Genomic DNA, 13,133 nt, shown 5'->3' with positions numbered 1-13,133 from the left:
GTGTGTAGGTGTGTTTCTCTTCTTGAGTGTTCACCTGGAACATATTGATATATTTATGATATGATATTGATACTTCCCACCTTCAGGTCTGATTGATCGCTCAGATTTCCAGGGCATGTGTCTCTATTGCACGCTCTTTTAGTACAGTGCTCTGCACACACTAGATAAAATTCATTCATTCATTCAATAGTATTTATTGAGCGCTCATACGATCAATTGAATGAATAAATTTCCGTGCGTTGCTAGTCTAACAACAGACTATATTTCCTGCTTAGGTTCAATGCACATAAGTTCTCGCATGTCCTGTAGATTCTTCTTCTCACCACCCTTCCCACTGCACCTGCTGGGACTCATTCTCCAACTCCTCCTGGAGTTCCAGCCTTGTAGTGGATACCCCTCATCCTCTTTATCTTCAGGGCTACATAATAATAATAGTTTTGATATCTGTTAAGCGTTTACTATGTGCAGAGCACTGTTCTAAGCGCTGGGGTAGACACAGGGGAATCAGGTTGTCCCACGTGGGGCTCACAGTCTTAATCCCCATTTTACAGATGAGGTAACTGAGGCACAGAGAAGTGAAGTGACATCTTACCTGAAGCCCCCCTAGTTATTTATGCTCCTGCCCCTTTGTTTAAAATTGTGCTGAACTGCACTTTACTCTTCAGGTGAGAGGTGCATCTAAAGTTCTGCTCTTCACCCCACTTCTTTTGCCATCTAACACACACTAAACCGTATTCAATTTAAATGGTAAAACACTGAAACTGGAAGGAGATTTATGGGTAAAGATCAACAAGGTGTCCTCAGGGAAGTTATGCTCACGTTTAGACTGTGAGCCCGTCATTGGGCAGGGATTGTTTCTATCTGTGGCCAAATTGTACATTCCAAGTTCTTAGTACAGTGCTCTGCACATAGTAAGCACTCAATAAATAAAATAAATTCATACCGAATGAAAGAATGAATGCAGTTACTGCTAACCCTCCTTCCTCAAATCCAACTGATGACTCTCCCTCTCTTCAAAGTTTTATTGAAGGCACACCTCCTCCAAGAGGCCTTCCCAGACTAAGCTCCACTTTTCCTCATCTTTCACTCCTTTCTGACTTAGTCCCTTTACTCTTCCCCTTTCTCCCAGCCCCACGGCAGTTAGGAATAGACCTGTAATTCTATTTATCTGTATCGACGTCTGTCTGCTCACCTCTAGATTGTGAGCTCGTTGGGGGCAGGGATCGTCACTGTTTATTGTGTATCGTGCTTTCCCATGTGCTTAGGACAGAGCTCTGCACGCCGTAAGCGCTTCATAAGTTCGATTGAATCGGTGAATGAGCGAATGAATCCCCATACAGATATGATCATCATTTTCTCAAGCAGATTGTTAATAATCTTAAGCAGGCTATGAATTAATCAATGGCATCTATTGATCTCTTACTCTGTACAGAGGCTTCGGAGGGTGTAAGAAAACAGAACTGGGAGATACGTTCTCTACCCACAAGGACCTATTGTTATATATTTTTCCACTGTACTCTCCCAAATGCTCTGCCCACAGTAAGCTCTCAATGAACGCTATTGACTGATTGACTGACCTCGTAGTCTAGTGGGGGAGACAGACACCAATATAAATGAATTAGGAATATATACATAAATGGTGTGGAGTTGAGGATGGGGCCATCAAAGCTAGAGGAAAGGCAGACTACCTACAGTGCTTAAGTACGCTTCAGTGTGCATCCCCAAAGTGAAACAGGAAGACACTGTAAATCTCCTCAAATGAATATAAAGGCATGTGAAGTGGATGCTATAGGCATGGGATAGGAAACTCGGGAGTTACTGAAGAGTGTGTGAGACGCACGTCTGGCCTTTTAATCAAATAAAACGGCTCTACTACAAATATCTTCCACTCCCAATCTACCTGTGCATAGAACATTTGTCTCTCGATGCAAGTAGTAAACTCCACTGAGTTTTGACCCAGTTTATCATCTAAACTGAAATGTTCATTATTCTTTTCATGTTGCAGCCCATTCATTTTCAGTGTTATTTTGATTGTAATAATTTAATTTCTTGGATCCGCGTACCCTTGGTTTTCCTTTTGATTTTCCTTTTCCTAGGCTAAAATGATAAAGGTGGAGATGGGGTTTTAAAATAACAGTGATATGAGCTATTGTTAAGAAGGATAATAATAATAGCAATAATTATTACCAATGCTGTCATTGTTATCATTATTTTCAATAAATGGGACAAGTATCAATCTCCCTATTTTTCCAATTTTCCATTCTGCAGAGAGAAAAAAAAGAAACTTCAGTGTTTCCCACTTCACTGATCTCATGCAAACTGTCAACTCAATCGAACAGCAGTTCAAACTGTCATAATTCACTTTACCCCAGTCCTTGTCAATCAAAATAGTCCTTGTATGTTTCCTCAGCAAATATTGGAAATGTCACAAAGAAAACATGTTTTATTTTCCACTTTAGTGGCAGTTCATACTTGGCCTGACCTTGCACATGAGATCTTGTATCTATCCCACAGCTTATTACAGTGTTTGGCATGTTGTAACTGCTGAACTATTAATGCTATTAATACTGATAAACATTATTATCAGTATTACTAATAGTATTGTGGAATTATTAATATCATTAAGAATACATTTTGATGATGATAATAATAATAATCTATGGAAGCAAAGGAAAACTTAAAGATGGAATTTGGCTAAACTGGTTCTCAATTTTCAAATTAGGTGCAATCCTGGACTGGGTAAGGGAAACTGATATTCTTTCAATTTAACACCTTGATTTGTTCTCCGCGTAGTACTTTTCAAAGAAGGATATCAGAACGATTTATGAGCCTTATATTGTCTATATATGAGAGCAATTATGATAGAAATTGATGAATAGAAATAATGAGAAGGTGCTTTTTTCAAAGGTGATGGAGAATCACTTGCAGGGTCATGTGGGAAACCTAGAGAGGCAGATTTCTTTGTAGATTGACAGAAGATCTCCTTCCCTTGACATTGGTCAATGGAACAAGGAAAATGGTAATCAGGGTAGATTGGTGTTAGTGTAAAAAAAGTTCTAAAACACGTTCCAAGGAACTTTTCCCTAATACTTAGGGAATGTGTCTGTTTATTCTTGTTCTTTGCCAAGGGCTTAGTGCAGTGCTCTGCACACTGTTAACACTCAATAAATACAACTGAATGAAGGAATGAATAAAAACAGCAGCAGCAAGCATATTTTTAGATTGGTAAGGACTGTCTTTATTCGTTTGTTTGAATGCCGTGGTCTCTTTCATTCATTCAATCGTATTTATTGAGCACTTACTGTGTGCAGAGCACTGTAATAAGCACTTGGAAAGTACAATTTGGCAACCGATAGAGACAATATCTACCCAACAACGGCTCACAGCCTAGAAGGGGGAGACAGACAACACAACAAGTAGACAGGCATCAATAGCGTCAAAAATAGATAAATAGAATTATAGATATATACACATCATTAATAATAATAAATAAATATTAAGCAATAAATATGTACAAATTTCCACAAGTGCTGTGGGGCAGGGAAGGAGGTAGAGCAGAGGGAGGGAGTAAGGGCGATGGGGAGGGGAGGAGGAGCAGAGGAAAAGGTGGCTCAGCTTAACACACAGTAAGCACTGAATAAATACCACTGAGTGATAGCTATGAAAGTGGAGCTCAAGTAATTCTGTCACTTTACATCTTAAATTTCCAACGATTTTGAGTGTGCACTGGGATTATTGGGATTAACGTCGGTTCTGTCAAGACTATTCGAAAGAGCGGTCTATTAGTACAAAATTGCACTTAGATATTTCCGACAACGAAGGCTTTAACAAATTGAAGGAAGGGACCATATTTTTATTTTCAAAACAGATCCATTAATCTCATAGGTGTCCACGCTCAGCCTCCCGGGTTAAACGAGGAAGAGCATGCAAATTATTTTGGTGGCCCAATCAAATTAGCTAGGCCCGACTTTTGGTGTTGGTGACTTGAAATTCTCTTGACCACTACACTTTTAGAGACAGAGTTGGTAGCTATGTACCCTGCCCTCAACAAGTAGGATGAACCTGGTGAATATTGGTGGTGAGGGTGGGTTAGTTTGAGGTTAGGGGCTACTGAACTGTGTGTTGCCTGATCTCCCCCTATGTCACATGGGAGTCCCCAGTGTTTAGGCCTAAGCACTGGGAGGTTCTTGACTTTCAGCCATGTTGATGAAATCACTGAGCCCACTAAATGCTTCTCGAGACTGTAAACTCTTTATTAATAATAATAATAAATTATAATACTATTATAATCATAGTTATTTTCAAGTGCTTACACTGTGTCAACCACCTTTCTAAGTTCTGGGATAGATACAAGTTAATCAGGTTGGACACAATCCCTGTCCCACATGGAGCTCACAGTCTTAATCCCCATTTTACAGATGAGATCACTGAGGCACGGAGATGTGAAGCGACTTGACCAAAGTCACAGAGCAGACAAGTGGTAGGGCCGCGATTAGAACCCTGGTCTTTCTGACTCCCAGGTCCATGTTCTATCCAGTAGGTCATGCTGCTTCTTATTTATGGGCAGGGAGCTCTGTTAGCTTGTACTCTCCCTTGGTTTAGTGCTCTGCACACAGTAAGAGCTCAATAAATATACTTGACAGATTTATCATGAATGAATGAATATCACCGAGTGATTAATCAATTTGGGGGGCACCTAAAATTGTACGCAGAGCACTATTTGAGGGAACCTGGAAACATACAATAAAAAAAAAATACAAATCACGGGCTTTGCCCTTGAGGATTTTACAATCTGAAGTCTAGTGTGACTTGTCATGCATATTTCCATAAATGATGATATTTAAACAGTGATGATAGAGTCTCCCGACAGGGATAATGGATGAGCCACAATCCCGAGACTTCAAGGCTTGAGAAATGATTCGGTCTCAATTCTGCATCAGTTCTCTTCTATCCTCCATCTCCAAATCCTCCCTTGGGTGGAAAAAAGAGGAGTTCAGGTTGGGACATGTTAAGTTTGAGATGTCAGCAGAACATCCAAATAGAGCTGTCTTGAAGGCAGGAGGAGATTCATTCAGTAGTATTTATTGAGCGCTTACTATGTGCAGAGCACTGTACTAAGCACTTGGAATGTACAATTCGGCAACAGAGAGAGAGAGACAATCCCTGCCCAACGACGGGCTCACGGTCTAACGAGAGACTGCAGAGAAGGAGAGGGAACAGGACTAGAGGGGGAGATTTGGGAATCATCCGCATAGAGTTGGTAGTTGAATCATTCAATCTAATTTATTTAGAGCTTACTGCACGTAGAGCACTGTGCTAAGTACATGGGGAAAAAGAGTATGATAAGGTCGGTAGTCACTGTTCTCTGCCCACAGCGAGCTGATTTTGATTTTCTAGAGACATTCTCTCTGTCTCTTTCTTGGTCTCGGTGTCCCACAAGTCTCGGTGTGTGTCTCTGGATCTGCCTCACTCTGTACCTCTTCGTGTCTCTGTCTCCCTGCTTCTCTCTGTCTCTGTGTGTGTCTCTCTCTGTCTCTTTGTGTCTCTCTCTGTCTCACCGTGTCTTGTTACTGAGCGATGTAATAATAATAATAATAATGTTGGTATTTGTTAAGTGCTTACTACGTGCAGAACACTGTTCTAAGCACTGGGGTAGATACGGGGGAATGAGGTTGTCCCACGTGAGGCTCACAGTCCTCATCCCCATTTTACAGATGAGGGAACTGAGGCCCAGAGAAGCGAAGTGACTTGCCCACAGTCACACAGCTGACAAGTGGCGGAGCCGGGATTTGAACCCACGACCGATGATGTGATTGGTCAGTGACTGCACAAACTAGTGGGAAAGTTCTAAAACTTTCAACTAGCAGGTGGAGTGACCAAGATGGCTTTTGCATGGGGTGGCAAGTGGGAGGGGTTGGATAGGGAGTGTTTCTAACAGCAGACTTTCCCACTAGTCGGGTTTTGGCAAATACTCAGCAGGGAGATTTGCTCACTAGTGTCTTGGGAAACCAATCAGAGGATGGGTGGTGTTGGGAGATAATAAACTGGATGAAACCAGACAACAAAGGTTTCTCGGAAGATCGGGAAGCCATCGATTTTTCATGTATCGGGTCAAGATAACCCACTGTAAAGATGCTGCTCAGTGATTCCTCTAGACTGTAAGCTTGTTGCGGACAGGGAATGCTTCTGTTAAATTGTTATATTATACTCTTGCAAATGCTTAATACAGTGACCTGCACACAGTAAGCGCTCAATAAATACTTTTGATTGGTAAATGCAATTGATTCAATATGTGGAAAATATCTCAATCTTCTCTCTGTGGAGAAGATCAGTCAATCGATCAGTGGTACCTATAGAATGTGTCCAGTGTGCAGAGCACCATACTAAGCATTTGAAAGTACGCAATACAGTTGGTAGACACGGGCCTCAGTGAGCGTACAATCTAGTGATGGAGAGTTGACTCCTTTTCCGAGATTTTGTTTGTTTGCTTTTAACTGAGAATCAGCAGGGCCTAAGTGGGACGAGTGGGGTTCATGTTTCAACATCACCGCCAGTCTACTGTGTAACCTAGGGGAAGTTTCTTAACCTCTCAGGATCTCAGTTTCCTCTCCTGTAAAGTGGGGATAAAATAATCATAATAAAGTTGGTATTTGTTAAGCGCTTACTATGTGCAGAGCACTGTTCAAAGCACTGGGGTAGATACAGGGTAATCAGTTTGTCCCACATGAGGCTCACGGTCTTAATCCCCACTTTTTTACAGATGAGGTAACTGAGGCACAGAGAAGTTAAGTGACTTGCCCACAGTCACACAGCTGACAAGTGGGAGAACCGGGATTCGAACCCATGACCTCTGACTCCCAAGATCGTGCTCTTTCCACTGAGCCACGCTGCTTCCTAGACTGTGAGTCCTGAGTAAAACAAAGATTGTGTTCAATGTCAGAACATTGTAGCTGCCCTGGAGCCTACCAAATAAATCCTGACATTACTATTTGTAATCTAAATTCTCATCCCCTTGATGTCGTCTGTTAAATCTTCATTTAACGCAATGGGGATTCAATGACTCAAGAAAGAGCACTTCCCCCCACCCACCCAAGAATCTGGAAGAGTCTCTACAGGTGTTGCCCACCAGAGCTGCCAACACCACCGGAAACTCAGTACAACAGTCTACAGCCTCTGTTTTTGGCCGGGCTTGTGTTCATAGATCACAAAATGGGCCAGCGAATTCCTGCTGGCTCATGGGATCATTCTCCTACTAGTCTTGGAATTCGGCATTTCCTTTCCTTCTCATATTTCACTCACAATAGAATAGCAAAAATATTTACCCAAAAATGGAACAAGAAATTTTCATTTCACAGAATTAAATTCATAAGGCCAAAAGTATCCATGAGGGTCCCAGGAATGGTTTTTTTTCTATGAGCTCCAAGAGCCAGGAGGGAGGTTATCTTTCCCCTGGAAACAGCAAGAGAAAAAACTTCATGTCCCAGAGTCAATATTTCAGGTTAACCCAAATGTATTTTTCACACCCAAATGACTTCATGATTTAAATGATTCATATTTTCAAGAATAACAGTGTTCTCTTTCTTTTTTTTTTTTTTTTGATATGTTGTAATTTTAGTTCTTTCCCCTATCTTACTATCTATACTTGTATGGGGGGTATTCAGGGGCTTCCCATATGTCCTGAGTAACTTAAATAAACAACTGAGTCTTTTGGGTGTGGGTGTTACTGCTAAAGAAAGAAGACCAAATGACAGCTGTTTCTACTCTGAAAACTGTTGCCATTCTTTTAATCAAGATTTTCAAAACAAAAGATATGGTGCTAGGTTTAAAATTCTTTTTTTGTTATTCTTGAATGTCATTTTTCTTAACTTGAGACGTGCGTACTTTGGTTCCCTAGTAAGTCATGTTCTAAAGCGATAAACCCACAGTCCAGAAGAGACCTCTGAAAGTCAGTTCTGTCAGACTCCGGGTGGCGGCCCTTTCTGCAAATCCGTTCTCCGAAACAGGTGTTATTTTACTGAAAGCAGAGCCTAGGCCTTTCTAATCTAGACCCTCCTCCTATCAGTAGTTTATTTTAGGGTCTGTCTTTCTAACTGGGTTGTCACAGTGATGCTAATGATGGTGATAATAATAATAGTGATTGTGGTATTTATTGAGTGCTTACTGTTTGAAGAGCACTGTACTAAGCGCTGGGTGTGATACAAGATAATGTGGTCCCACCTGAGACTCACAGTTGTGTTGCATTACCCCAAGCGCTTAGTACAGTGCTCTTCACATGTTAAGCACTCAATAAATATGATTGACCGGTTGACTGATAGGAAGGGGAAAGGTATAGAATCCCCATTTGCAGATGAGGGAACCAAGGCCTAGAGAAATGAAGTGACTAACCCAAGGTCACACCGCCCCTAAGTGACGGAGCTTTGATTAAACTCAGATCCTCTGACTCCCAAACCTGGGATCTTTCTTTCCACTAAGCTTCACTACGCAGGTGGCGTGGTCTAGTGGATAGAGCACGGGCCCGGGAGTCAGAAAGACCTGGATTCTAATCCCCGATCCTCCACTTGTCTGCTGGGTAAAGTTCAGCAAGCAACAAAATTCATTCAGTCATATTCAATGAGCACTTACTGTGTGCAGAGCATTAGACTAAGCACCTGGGAGAGTAAAATACAGCAATAGACAGGCCCTTCCCCGCCCACAGTGAGCTTACATTCTAGAGGGGGCGACAATATGACTAAAAAAATAAATTACACGTATGGACGTAAGTGCTGTGGGGCTGAGAGAGGAGATGAATAAAGGGAGCAAGTCAGGGTGATGCAGAAGGGAGCGGGAGAAGAGGAAAGACGGGTTTGGTCAGGGAAGGCCACGTGGAGGAGATGGGCCTTCAATAAGTGCTTTCATTTTGAAGCGGGAGGGGGTAAGTAGAGTGATTGTCTTTCCCATAAGAAAATATGAGGAGGGAGAGCATTCCATGCCAGAGGGAGGACTTGAGCAAGAGGTCGGTGGCGAGATTAAAAAAAACAAAACAAACAACTGAGGTACAGTGTGAAGGTTAACATTAGAGTGAAGTGTTCCGGCTGGGTTGTAGTAGGAGAGTAGTGAGGTGAGATAGAAGGGGGCAAGGCGATTGAGTGTATGTATGTATATATCAACATAACATATTTTCTCTGTGCCTCAGTTACCTCATCTTTAAAATGAGGATTGAGACTGTGAGCCCCTTGAGGGACAGGTACCGTGTCTAAATGGATTACCTCTTATCTTCCCCAGAACATAGACCAGTGCCTGGCACATAGTAAGCGCTAACAAATACCTTAAAAAAACCCAAAAAAACTACTACTCAAGAGCAGCACGTAAGCTCCTTGAGAACAGAGGTTTTATCTCCTTGTACTATTGTATCCTCTCCTCTCTCAAGTACCTTGTGCAGTCTTCTACACCCAGTATATTTTCAATAAATGTTCTTGATCGATCGAAAGAAACAGATGTGGGGTGCTTTGCTCTGCACTTGTGTTTTAGAATAATTAAGGTACTTATTAAGTATTCACTCTGTACTGTTTGAGTAGATACAAGATGATCTCATTGGACAGAGGCCCTAATTCCCATGAGAACGCACTTGGTCCCTTTCAAACGTCTTCCTGTTTACTACTGAACCCTCATCCACTGAACTTCATCCTTTCCATTACGCTATGTTGTAAGGCCACGTTGAATGATAATTCTTTTCTTTAAGGTGATATCCACCTCCTAGATCTTGATGTCTTCCCCGATCTAAATTAACTGGCTACCATTCAGCTCAAGTCGTACCCGATTGAAGCGTCGGCCGATCGATCAATCATTGGTACTTATTGACCACCTACTACTTGGAGAGCACCGTATTGCAATAATAATGATGGCCTTTGTTAAGCGCTTACTATGTGCCAAGCACGGTTCTAAGCACTGGCATAGATACAAGGTAATCGAGTTGTCCCCCGTGGGGCTCACAGTCTTCATCCCCATTTTGCAGATGAGGGAACTGAGGCACAGAGAACTTAAGGGACTTGCCCAAAGTCACACAACTGACAAGTGGCGGAGCCGGGATTAGAACCTTTGACTCCCAAGCCTGGGCTCTTTCCACTGAGCCACGCTGCTTCTCTACACTTGGCAGAATGCAGTAGTGTTAGTAGTGATGACCCCTGCCCTCAGTGAGTTTACAATCTAGCTGGCGAGTCAGGCACTAAAATGAAATACACCTAGGAACGAGGACCCATTTCCAGAACGTCCCTCAGTGTGACCGGGGAAACCAGAGCTGAACATGAACCATAGTTAAATCCTTGTACGACTGACACACGTATTCTCCTAAGCATTTATTGCACGTAGGGCCAGAAGTACCAATGTGATACGGAGGTTATCACAACCGCCTGGTCAACTATAAATGAGCAAGACAGTCATCCTCCATAATTCTCGCTTTCAGAATCTGTGCCAACAAATAATATGAGTTGACAGAATATTCAAGTAAATTTTTCTTTAGTCACATCGTTCTGGAACTAGTCTATGACAAGTGAAAGAGCACGGGCTTGGGAGTCAGAGGTCATGAGTTTGAATCCCGGCTCTGCCACTTGTCAGCTGTGTGAGTGTGGGCAAGTCACTTCACTTCTCTGTGCCTCAGTTACCTCATCTGTAAAATGGGGATTAACTCTGAGCCTCACGTGGGACAACCTGATTACCCTGTATCTACCTCAGCGCTTAGAACAGTGCTCTGCACATAGTAAGCGCTTAACAAATACCAACATTATTATTATTATTATCTCTGTTTCCCTTTTTAATTCAAAGTGGTGAAGTCACACTCACATAGAAAATTTTACTTTTCATTGCAATGAGATGGGACTAGATATTTTGAGCTATTTTTGTTCCATTTCCTAATATGACTACATCCCCAAGTTAGGGCTCTCCTGTCTCACTGACCAAAGGGAGAGACAGGGGAGAGCTTAAGTCCCTCTTCATTCTGAGGCTTCCATACAATAAGATATAAATTGAGCTGCTGATCTAGCTCAGACCTGGAAATCCCAGCATTTCAAGTTAACGTGAGTTAGGGCAGCTCAATTTCTCTGCAAGGCAGGAGATTAGTTTAGCTGGGGCAACATAAATTTGGGGGTGCTGCTATTTTTTTGTTTTAAGGTAGCTAGGGCCCGTCCCAGCTGAACCCGATTGCCTGTCAGCCAACCCTAGCCCGTAAGGTGAGTGGCAAATGTTAAGGCCCTATTGTCAAAGAAAGACAGAATTTTAAAATTATGAACTTTAGATTCAGGGCACACAGAGAGCAAAAGCTTTCTCAAAATTTAGAACGGTCCTTAGCTTGAAAGGATTATCGTCTGCGACTAATAGAAATATTGGATTTTATCCAGTCATAGAGTGCTACTTTAGCCAAGAGGCAAGCTAGACATTTGGCCAAAGTTCATCAACTTGAAGCAGCCTGGCCCAGAGGATAGATCAGGAGGGGGGGTGTCGGAAGGACCTGGGTTCTAATCCCGGCTCCGCCGCTTGTCTCCTGTGTGACCTGGGGAAAGTCACTTCACTTCTCTGGTCCTCAGTTATCTATAAAATAGGGATTAAGATGGTGAGCCCAATGTGGGACTGGAACTGTGTCCAACCTGATTAGCTCATATCTACCGCAGTGCCTAATAGAGTGCCTGACACATAGTAAGTACCGCCTCAGTCGTTAATTGGGACTTTCTGATCACCAAAGGCCCATCATTACATCTGTAATCAATTTTTGTGTCTGTTTCCATCACCAATTGAAAATTTCTTAATAATACAGTGTGGCTCAGTGGAAAGAACCCGGGCTTGGGAGTCTGAGGTCACGGGTTCGAATCCCGTCTCTACCACTTGTCGGTTGTGTGACTGTGGGCAAGTCGCTTCACTTCTCCGTGCCTCAGTGACCTCATCTGTAAAATGGGGATGAAGACTATGAGCCTCACGTGGGACAACCTGATGCCCCTGTATCTCCCCCAGCACTTAGAACAGTGCTCTGCACATAATAAGCGCTTAACAAATACCAACATTATAATTATTAATACTAATACTACTAATAATAGTGGTATTTGTGAAGCATTTACTATGTACCAGATACTGTGATAAGTGCTCGGATGGGTACAAACAAATCTGGTTGGACACCGTCCGTGTCCCATGTGGGGCTTGCGGACTCAATCTCCCCATTTTAAAGATGAGGTAAATGAAGAATGGAGAATAATAATAATAATGGCATTTGTTCAGCACCTACTATGTGCCAAACACTGTTTTAAGTGCTGGGATAGATACACGGTCAGCAGATTGTCCCATGTGGGGCTCACAGTCTTAATCCCCATTTTGCAGATGAGGTGACTGAGGCATAGAGAAGTGAAGTGACTTGCCCAAAGTCACACAGCTGACAAGTGGCGGAGCCAGGATTAGAACACACGACCTCTCACTCCCGAGCCCGGGCTCTTTCAACGAAGACACGCTGCTTCTCAGCTAAGCTGAGAGGAGAAGTGAAGTGACTTGCCCAGAGTCACACAGCAGACAACTGGCAGAGCTGGAATTAGAACCCATGACCTTCTGACTTCCAGGCTCATGCTCTATTCACTAGGCCTTGCTTGTGTTCTTCCCAACACCACAGTATAGTGCTCTGCACACAGTAGGGATGAGGTGAATAATATTTATTGATTGTATGACATTGATGAGAAGGTGCGTGAAAACAGGGATTGTGTCCATTAATTCTATTGTATTCACTTAAACGCTTAGAACAGCGCTCTGCACACAGCAGATGCTCAGTAAGTCCTATTGACTGATTGATAGCAAATGCTAAAATTAACTTATTACTTAGATGTCTAGAGCGACCGTATGACTTTTTTTCTGTAGTTTCCCATAACCCCTCCATTTTCTATTACTTTTACCACGTAAACCTTTAAATTTGCCTTCTCAGTGGAAAACGCTTCTTTCAAAGGCTCTTTCATTTTCCTTGGTACTTTGTGTTTGGAAAAAAAAAAAAAGCAAACAACTTCATGTCACATTCAACGTAAAAACGCCTGCTTTCTTTTTCTTGTTCTCCAAATGTGTTGCATCACATGTTTGGAAAAGAAAACAGATTGAAATCATTAAGAATGAAATTTCCCAAATGCACTTTAAATAAA

The sequence above is a fragment of the Ornithorhynchus anatinus genome, chromosome X1 (assembly GCF_004115215.2).
Source record: "Ornithorhynchus anatinus isolate Pmale09 chromosome X1, mOrnAna1.pri.v4, whole genome shotgun sequence".
NCBI lineage: Eukaryota > Metazoa > Chordata > Mammalia > Monotremata > Ornithorhynchidae > Ornithorhynchus > Ornithorhynchus anatinus.
The sequence above is the reverse complement of the archived record's forward strand: the minus strand, read 5'-3'. Positions refer to the sequence as shown.